The sequence below is a fragment of the Pteropus alecto genome, unplaced genomic scaffold (genome assembly GCF_000325575.1).
Source record: "Pteropus alecto unplaced genomic scaffold, ASM32557v1 scaffold25, whole genome shotgun sequence".
Lineage (NCBI taxonomy): Eukaryota > Metazoa > Chordata > Mammalia > Chiroptera > Pteropodidae > Pteropus > Pteropus alecto.
Window position 1 is genome coordinate 28497190 of NW_006441955.1, and position 10942 is coordinate 28508131.

Consider the following 10942-nt stretch of genomic DNA (forward strand, 5'->3'; position numbering starts at 1 on the left):
AGAAAGTAAGAGAGAAAAAATGTTTTGACATTGACTCTCTGAACAATGGGCAAGCTTTCCCATCCTCACATCATTCTCACCCAGAGCACCAACTATCATATGAATGTAGATGACATCCAGATATGGATTTCTATTCTAGGTCCTCTGCTGAACTAGATATACATGTGTCAAGATATATATATGTCACCTGGATAAGCTCAGTTTGTTGAAAATTGAACTCAAAACAATTTTTGCTCAAATAAGCTGTGTTTCATATCTGAAAATGATACTACCAGTTAGCTGCTTATGTCTGAAGGACACCATCTTAATTCTTGTTTATTTTTATTTTTTTCTTTTGTTTCCAAAAAATATAGTCTCCACGTCTCCTTAACAAGTCTTTAGTATAAAACCGCCTCTCCATTCTTTCTGCTTTTGCCTTCATTTTGGAACTTATCTTCTCTCCTTGACTGAGCAATACTTTCTCTACATTTTCTCTTCTCTAATCTGGCTCAACCACCATGCACCGTTTAGAAAAAAGGAACTTTCTAAGGAGCAAATAATTGTTTTTTCCCCCTCTCCTTTAAATATTGCAATGGCTCATTATTATCCTCAGGATAAAAGGTGTTCTATGAACTAAGATAGCTTTGTAACATCTTGCACATTAATAATTATGCCTTTCTTCAGCCTGCTAAGTAATTTACCTTTAGTTAAGTAAAAGCGTTCACATTGCCAGAGTAGTAAGACTGAAATGGATGGAAGGAACATGGTAATTAGGAATTGAAAATCAAATTGGGAAACTTGAAGGAATTAAAATTTATACTGAAATCCAGTCCCTACTCCAGGAGAAATAAGGGAAGGAATATCAGCAAGGTTGAGGACAGTGTGGAAGAATGAGGAGGAAAAGTGACACATTCCAGAATATCGATACCCTGGAGAAAAGAAAATGAGTAGTGGCTGAGAGCAGTGGGAGGTCAGAATAAAAAAAAAAAAATTCAGGGGATACCTTTGATGCCAGCCCAGAGGCTGTTTGAGGTCATTAGATGAGAGCCTTGCTAATGGCAGAAGCAAAGCCAATGTATAATATTAGTGCTTACCTCCATATTGGCTGTTCCTATTGGTCCTGTCTGCTTTTCCATCAAACGCATGCTACCTGAAGTTCATTCAGAAAGATGGTACTCGCGTCCCAAGAGTTTGCTTATCTTACATACAGACCACTTGCCATGTTTACTTTTTAGTTTCTTTAATGATTCAAAACATTTAGAAGATGAAGAAACATAGAGAGTGAAATTTTAACTTCTGAAAGAATCTCCTGTCTTAAAGAAAGCCTAAACACTCATAGTTGGAGGTATAGCACTGTGATTAAACCTCTTCTGTGACATATGCATATACTCAGAGGTTACCTATTTCTGTAACCTCCCACGCTTTAACCATAGCAACCTGCTGTAGTTACTCCTAGATATATCAAATTATGTAAAGCTTCCATGACGTCGGCAATGCTTTTCCCTCTACTGAGAAACTTCCATCTGTACCCCATATATTTTCCCAGTATATACGTTAATCTTGAAAAATTGCATCTTTCAAAAAGTACCTTTATCTTTCCTTGTCATGCACATTTAAATACAGAAATGTAACAAAATATTTGTCTATTGCCTCCTCTCCATCACCACCCAACCACCTTCACCCACCCCTGGCTCTCAGCCTCTAGAGAATAGAAGTCACAGGTGTTCTCTTTTTCTGTTGCCAATGACTAATATGATGCCTGACATTTAGCAAATGTTGAATGAATGAATGAATGCATAAATGAATGAAGGAATCTATTCTTACCATTGTTAATAACCATTTAAAGGCTTATACTCAGAGAACTTGAATTGGCCTTGAAATAATTACTGTGGTCTTTACTACTTGAGATAATTTCTACCAACCCAAAGGCTGTCTATCTATTTCTAATTTAATGTTTAACTTTTATTTCCAACTTGATGTCTCAATTATGTGAAGCTCCCCAAAACTAGAATTATCTTGCCAGCCAGGTTCATAAGTCTGATATTGCTGAGGATAGAGATAGGGGCAAGTTGGTTAATACGTCAGGTGTCAGGGTTAAGTAAGTGGACATAGTAGAAACAAACACCTACCAACATTCCAATAAGATCAGATGTATACACACACACACACACACACACAACACACACACACACGTACACACACACACAGATTAATTCTTTTTTTTTTAGGAATATTTTAGACTTTTGAGAAAACCAAGATTTTTAAAAATCTGTAAGAAGGCTGGCTATGACTTCACATAAACTGGATAAACACTTCCAGGTGGAGTGATAATTCTTCTTTTTTTTTTTTTTTTTTTTTGCTTTTATAACTATCCAAAACCAAGCTCCAGTTCTTGAATTCATCAAATTTTCTGCTAAAGAGGGTCAGTGGTTTGTTTCTGGGGCTTATAACTTCAGACAATTTTATATTTGCATTTCTGATGGACAACACTCAATGGCATTAGCCACTCTCAACCCTTTCTTTTCTCTTCCTTTTTTTTTTTTTATCATAGTTTAAATGATTTAATTATGGCTGATTGAAAAAATAAACATATTTCTAAATCAGATACTTTCCAAATTGTAACTATTATTAAATGTAGGGAGTACAGACTATTTGGTTAAGAAATGTCTAAAAGATACTTTCTCATTTTTATGATTTTTCTAGTTGAACTGAATTATTTCTACCCCAAATTTAAATGTTTTGGTTTAATTATCATGACATTTTTAGTGAAAGGCTCTTAATCTTTGAACTCAGAAATCCTCTTAGTCCAAGTCAACTCATTTATTAACCTCTAAAGCATAATATCCAATATTTTTAGTCACTCAAGTTCATATATTTCACAGATCTAAAGTTTAAGAAATAGTAAGATATTTAAAATGAGAATCATTTTCCAGATCATTTTCCAGTGACTGTAGTTATTGTTCCAAGGTAAACATGCATCTGTACCCTTAAAAAAATGATGTAGAGAATTAACACATTTTGATAAGTTCATATCTGACCATTAAACTCTCCAAACCCAAGGCAACAGTAAGACTCAGTAAAGTAAAATTTATTTTTACAATGGACACTGTAATGTAATGCTTGCACGATGAGGAGCAAACATATATCTTTTTTTTATTTTAATTTTTGGTGTTCTATTAACTTTGAATTAGGGAGGACAACTAGAGCGATTCATATAATCAAATATCAAGCATGAGTCTGAACATTCTGAATATTTTTAAAGTTTTTCTATCAACAGATAGCATCTTATTTTTCTGGCCTAAGAATAAGACTGATTTTATAATAGGATCAACCAAACTACTATGATGGCAATTACTTCCAGTGTTTATAGCAGGTAAGAAGTTGCTGTCAACCTCTCATTGCAGCTCTCACTATTTTTTTAAAATTTTTATTTTTGAATTAGAGTTGATATTCAATATTATTTTGTATTAGTTTTAGGTGTATAGTAGATCTCACTATTTTTAAGGTAGCTTATATGGCAGCCTCTTCAAAGGGGGTGAAGATTTGGGAGAAAAGTGATGAGACTTTAGGTGATAGAGAACTAGAAGTACAAGAATGTTCTATGAGGATACAGCCTAAAGGCTGAAAAACAACATAGTAATATTACATCCTGAATTAAAATAGAAATAATTAGGAGACTTTATGAGACATATCTGGAAAGCAATGCATTCAGAAATATTCGTTTGCCTAGTCTAATCATGTAAAAGTGTAAGAATTAGTGAGAAAGCACAATATTGTCTCTTCAGATATATACTTAACGATGTTAGGAAGTTGTGAGGTTGATTAATATACCACTAAAGCCCTTTGAACATAAATAATCCCATGGCATGTATACTCCTGCTTTCCATGGGCAAAATACAATGGAATCAAGCAGGATGAATGGACTGTCTTGGTTTGTCTGAGAGATTCAGGTGAAATTTGTGCAGCGATTTGAAAGAAATGTAGAATTTCCTAGGGTGAATTGGACAGAATAAATTTTAAACAAATTTACATGTGCAAATGTACACTGGTATGAAACTGAAGAATTTAAAAAGTTTAGAGCATTATTCTAATCACATTAACTTCATCATTTATGTTTTTCAGCCAATTTTCCTACTATACATCTAAAACACAATTCTGGGATAAGAAGCCTTACATAAACACCAAAACAAGGCAAAATTGATATTAAGCATGAACCATAAAATCTCAAAAGTAATACAAACAAGAAATTTGATATGAGTGTTTTGTATATATTTCAATTATTAGCACATAGTAAAATACAACTCATCACTCAAACCTGATTGTTTTACTTGTACAAAAGCCAGTATAATTGCAGTTATCTTTTCAGACTATTAATGTCCACTTGCCTACCAGTCTTCACCTTATATACCTGTATCCTCAATGAAACTAATTCCCCAATTGTTTAGAAAATTCGAATAGAACTTCTAAATATTTCATATATAGCTTTTGGTAATAAATTATCCTACATATTTTATCCAGGTCAAACTCCAGAACTGTACATTTTAAAGACTGTGAATTAACTCTTGACAAAGGAAATTTGACAAAGGAAGTTCTATTTAAAGCCAAAGCCTGTGAATAAGACAAAGGATGAAAAGAAAATAGATGAACTCATGCAATAGCCAGCTGAGGACAGGATGCCAGTAGTGGTGATACAGCATCATGAAGCAAAGTGGCTTCATTAATACACTGCAAAGTACCCGAAATGCGTCACAAGACAACACTTAGTTTCTAAACCAAACACAACCAGAGTTTGCCACTATTGATTTTAAGTAGCAGCTGCCTAATTGCTAGAAAGCAGACACTTGAGCAGTTGTTGAGATTTGCAAATGCAAATGATCTTCATCGCAAATGTATTCCTATCACAGCTACCATGGCTTTTGGCTAAATTACACAATGATTGTGATATTTAGCCATTATCGTAATTGAACTTTATAAAATAATTAGTAGTAGCAAACAGGTATATAAATAGCAGTTACTTGGGTGATAGTCAAAGCATAATTTTAAAAAATGTAAAGAGCTTTATTGCTGTGCTTTCATTTCCCAATTTAAAAATCAGTTTAATCTAGTTCCAACAATAATTCATATTAAAATGATAATTTCCTGTCACAAAAATATTTATCCTATGAATATTTATTCAACTCTCTGTATATTAGGTATTTATAATGTAAAAAATAAAAACTTTCCTTTGGTTATTTCTTTGTTGCTGAAAATAAAATAATTCATAAAAAAAGAGCTTAGGGGAAAATGATAAATGCTCAACCTCACAACTCCATAATTTTGCTAAATATATATCTGAAGAGACGATATCATGTTATTCAATTCTTGCAAATGTAACACTCTAAAAGTGATATATTCTGACCCGCCAAAATTTCATATTTGATAGTCTAACTACTGCAGATTATCAATTTTCAAAGAATTATCTGCCAAAAACAGAGCAATTAACATTCACAATATACTGAACCCAATCTAACTTTGTCTCTATGAGTTGAAAAGATATTTCAAATCCTTAGGTAGCAAAACCATTAATTTTTGTAGAACATTCAATTAAATTTACTAAACATGTAACGATCCTATGAGGTAACAGGAACCGTGCAAGGAGAAGGCTCTGAGAAAATGGAGATGTGCTTTTCCTTTATGGAGAAGCACAGTCTAATGGAGAGAAAGATGAATAAAAAGACACAAAAATATTTTGGTAAGAGCTGTGATAGGAGCTTTAAGGGCTCAATGGAGGTTCTCAATAAGTTTTCTATAGAACAAGAGTTTTCTTAGTTGTGTCCTCCCAGAAGCAGGCCTTGAGACAAGGATTTGACTATATTAGTTTATTTGAGAGGCAATCCTGGAAAACACCAGCAGGAGAGTAAGGAAGTAAGACAGAGAAGGGGTAGAGTCAATTAAACATGCATTATCAAGCAAGTTCCCACTTGGGTAACTAAAGCTTAATCCAACTTGTGAAATCTAGTAAATGTTGTAGAACATATGTTTCAGATTTGTCTCTCTCAAGGGGAGAGGAAAGTTATACCATCCACCATCAGTTTTTGGTTGAAGTTTGCTCATTGGGGTGTCAATTCTCCCATACTTCGAGCTTGCAGAGGGAGAGAAATCTCTCAGACCAAAAAAAAAAAAGTTTCAGGCATTGAAATTAAAGATACTCACTGATCTCACTGGTAAGATATGTGAATATATAGTGTTCATTTTACTTTATTCCAAAAATTCTTTAACTAGACAAGGTTCTCTACTTTTTTCCCTGTATTCATCATATCTGACATCTCACTTTTTCTTAATTAGATTATGAGACAATTCATAAAAATTATTCATTTATATAGATATCCCCAGTGTTTTTCTCCTTTCTTCATATTCATCTGAAAAATTCTAACTCTGGTTAAATCTAAACTCTTTTCCTACTTTGAATCTAAACCCAACGGTGGACTATGGTTGGAGAAAAACATACAACTCCTCTGATTGCTCTCAGATAATTCCATGACCATAAACCTCAAATGGATCCTGAGCATTGCCCAAACATCCTCCTACTGCCCCCATTCTCCACTCTCAAACTTGACTATTTCATAAGAGTTAGTCCCAGGCAAAGGAAAATGACCTAATCAAGGAACTGGCAGCATCTGCCCTGCTGGGTTACAGAATTACTGTGGACCAGTAACTGTCATGTGTCCCTTGCTTTCTCCCTTTCCGAATGGTGGTGATTATCCTATGCTTGTCTCCCCACATGGAGCATTGGATGCTTAATGGGAGGTGCAGGTAAGTTTTCTCTTTACTTCATAAGGCTTCGTATTGAGCAGAATGGTTTACAAAGAGCTGTATGCCTAAGAAATTGTATGACAGATCTCATCCACATCCATACCTAATTTTGATGAGATTCTGGACCTCAAGCCTGAACTTGATGCCATAATAGATAAGACTTTTGTGGGATTCCAGGAAAAGGTGAATGTATTTTGCATGTAGGGAGAATGTAAATAATTTTTAACTGAAGGGCAGACAGCAGCGGTTTGAAAACATGTCTGCACTTTCTTTGACACTATCTCTATCGTCATGTGGAATGTATATCTGTTCTTTTAAATGTGTGAAGTACTTTGTGACTGCTTCTACAAATACATCTCAGTGGAAGTGAATCTGTGTGACTTCTGAGCATAGATTAGAGAAGGCCATGTGACTTTGGTTTCTTGTACAGCATTTGCTGTGGAAATCTTCAGCTGCTATGTAAGAAATCTGGCTACACTAAGAGTGCCATATGAAGAGATTGCAAGAGGATGGGGGCTAGGGGTGGGTTGGAGAGAGAGAGAGAGAGAGAGAGAGAATATGACTACAACCGATGAGAAGTCACAGGATAGAAATTCCTAGTTGATTTAGACAATCTCTAGATTCAAGAGAAAATTGAATAAGTGTTACTTTCTTAAACCACTTGTACTAGTTTGTTGGGACTGCCAAAAGCAAGTATTACAGACTGGGTCGTTTAAACAACAGATATTTATTTCTTCACAGTTCTGGAGATTAGAAATATGAGATCAAATGTTCACCAGAGTTGATTTTTCTAAAGCCTCTCTTTTTGGCTTCTCTCTGTCTTTTCACATGGTCTTCCCTCTGTGTCTGTATCTTAGTCTCCATCTCTATAAAAACTCTTGTTTTATTGGATTAGAGTAAGCCCATATAACCTCATTTTACCTTAATTACCTCTTTAAAGGACTTGTCTCCACACATAGTCACATTCTGGAGTTATAAGGTTCTATACTTCAAAGTACAAAGTGGGGGCAATCCATTTTATAACACCATTTTTTGGGGTTTCTTCTTACCTAGCAGTAGATAACTAAAACACTACTTTGTTTTCTGATCATATCCTAATATCCTTTGCTCTGCACTTTATCTGGCTCCTCACTTGTTTGTCTTTTCCACTTGCTTTTGAACTATTTGAGGGCTAGAACTATACTTTTCATCTCTGTAGTCACCACGTAAGGCAGAAATTTCACAATTGAAATAGTCCTGGCATGTGATAGTTCTTTAGTGAGTAACTGATGATTAAATTAGACTGCATCGTGTTTCTATACCCCCTCTTAACATGAATCTCTCGTAAAACTGTCTACTGTAATCTATTCTGTGATGGAAGAGGAAATGTCAATTTTTCTGGCTAGTGTTTCGCAACCTAGTATTCTAGGCCCTCCAATTTAACAATCCCAATCTATCTTTCCTGCCTTTTTTTCCCACCTCTCTACCATTCGCACCACATTTCAACAAGTTTGAACCATATGCTCTTTCTTTATCATGTTCCAAGTTTTTCTACTCTTGGCTATGAATAAATGGATGAATAAGCAGAGCCTACTTCCTTTTGGATATATTTTTTTTTGATCCCTCATAATAGCCTAAGACTGTTACTACTTCTGATAAAGTCTCCTGCACTATTTTGTACTTTGGTACTCATCTTATTCTATAATATAATTCATTCACATGTGAACTTTTTCTATCCTATTTATCGGATTTTAAACTGTGATGAGTAGGAAGTACTTCACATTCATATTTACACTTTGTCAAGTCCTCAGAACAATATTTTGCACACAGTAGATCCTCAAGTATATGTTAAACTAATTTAAGTCTTTCTACTTATGGATATTAAGTATATTGATTTCTAAGGGTTTTCTTGGTGGTACAACTTATAAGAATAAATAGATACAGAAAGAAATGTTTATAAGGACTATAATTAAGCATAATAGGTTCTCTCTGACTTTTGCAAATAAACTAATTTTCCTGTATATAATTTAGAATTGATTAATTGACAACTTAACTTCAAGATCTGAAATTACTTATTTGATTATTTTGGCTCTTGTGCTACATTTTTTTTTTATATTCCATAAGTTATTATGATACATGTTAAGCTCTCCCAACTCAATTTATAGAACATGTGTTGGCAGTTAGTGTACCACTCATCTACTCAAAGGTCATCTTTCATGTCTCCTCATCATATATGTCTCTTCAACTTCAATTAAGATTTTAATTCTTTTTCTCACCTATCCCCAACCTGAGAGTACTACCTTTTTGTATTGTATAAATGTATAAGAGCTCCTCTATACTATCAGAATATATTATGGCAATATAGAGTATTATCAGAAAAAAAAAAAAACCACTACATTGACACCCATAGTGTTGATCTACATGATTGTAAAAAGAGCTATTTGGAGTATGAAATATTACTTAATCGACTGTTTAACACCCAAGTACGTTCTTCACCTAAAACAACTAGAGCAATTTCTTTTACCTACATCAACATTCCATGTGACTTAGTGTAAATATTTGTGTATATAGATACTGGCCACAGAAAAATTACTTGGAGAATACTCAGCAAAATTGTTCTTTCTCAGAACTGTTTATGTCTCTTTTATTATTATATAATTATAATGTCATAATTGTCAGTTTTACCAAAAAAAAAGGGAAAATGAATTATTAAAGGCTATGTACTTTACAGCATCTCTGTCCAATATTGAATGGTTAACTGGATAGAACTACTCAAAGAGTAGCTTGGTATAACATTTTATCCTTCTCTTTGCAGAGTGATTAAAATAGTTGCTTAAATAACATCTCCTTTCTTTATTAGAAATATTCTTTCACTTTTATAATTTAAAAAAGTTAAAGACTTCTTTAGCTCTTTTATTATAAGAATTTTAAAAGTTTCTTTCCATTGTTTGTGAATGTTAGTTAATTTTTAATCCAATGTTCTTCATCTTCTGAAAAATGTGTCACTGGAAAAAAAATCACACATTTCTAGTCTCCATAATTACACGTCTACCATCCCAAGAATCATTAAATTAATTAACCTTTAAATTTGTCTATCAATTAAAAGGAAAATGTTCATAGAAACCAGTTTTTAAACAGCTATTAAATAGCAGTTTTTAAATAGCTATTCAATTTTTTTCATTTTTGACATCATATAAATTCCAATAAAAACTTTACAGATTCATAAAAAAGAAAATGAAAAACAAATATTAAAAGTAAGATTCCAAGTCAATATTTTTGGGTAAAGCTTTTTACTTTAAAATTCAAACTGGATTTCAAGCTGAGCAAACTGAATGAATGTAGTATGTCCTCAGCTAGCTATATCTCTAGTACATGGAGTAAGAAACACTGGTTAAATTATTGTCATGTTACATGATCAAGAGTCAACTAAAGTACTCATAAATGTAGAAATTGTTTGGTCTGTCTGATTTACACTTGTTTAAGTCTCAGGTAGTATAAAATTCATTTAATTGGCACCCTGATAAATGATTCTCCAATTCAATTGGTATTATTACCAAGAGGAAGGCATAGTGTAATATACTTAAATGATCCAAATCAATTGGCTCATGGAATATATTTTCCATCTAAAAAATGTTATTTACATGCTTATTTATAGTATTCTATTACTACATATCAACATCCAGCTCCAAATACTTTCTAGTATACTTTATCTCCAGATCTACAGCTAAGCAAGAGAATATAAGTGCTTTGAATGGTTTTCATTCATTTGGAATAAGAGTGAAAACTTAGCATGCGAAGGCAGACTCTTTTTAACTAATATTTATCAAAGGTATGCCTGAAAATACTTTGTGTTTTCCAAGCGCTAGGTGATAAAACGTGAATAAATAATTTTTCTTATTGCATATCAAAATAATTAAAGACTTTATCCTAGTCTTTTATATTATAGTCCAACTCTCAGTCTTCTCTATAGTCTTCTCTGAGAACAATCTCATACAGAAAAATTAAGAATTATGAAGTTAGCATCTCTTCTCTTTCTTTAGCAAGAAAGATGGATGTTTTACTCATGAAACTTATGAGATAGAAGAAATAGCTATTCAATTTTTTTCATTTTTGACATGATATAAATTCCAATAAAAACTTTACAGATTCATAAAAAAGAAAATGAAAAACAAAGCCCTCAAAAAGAGCTTTT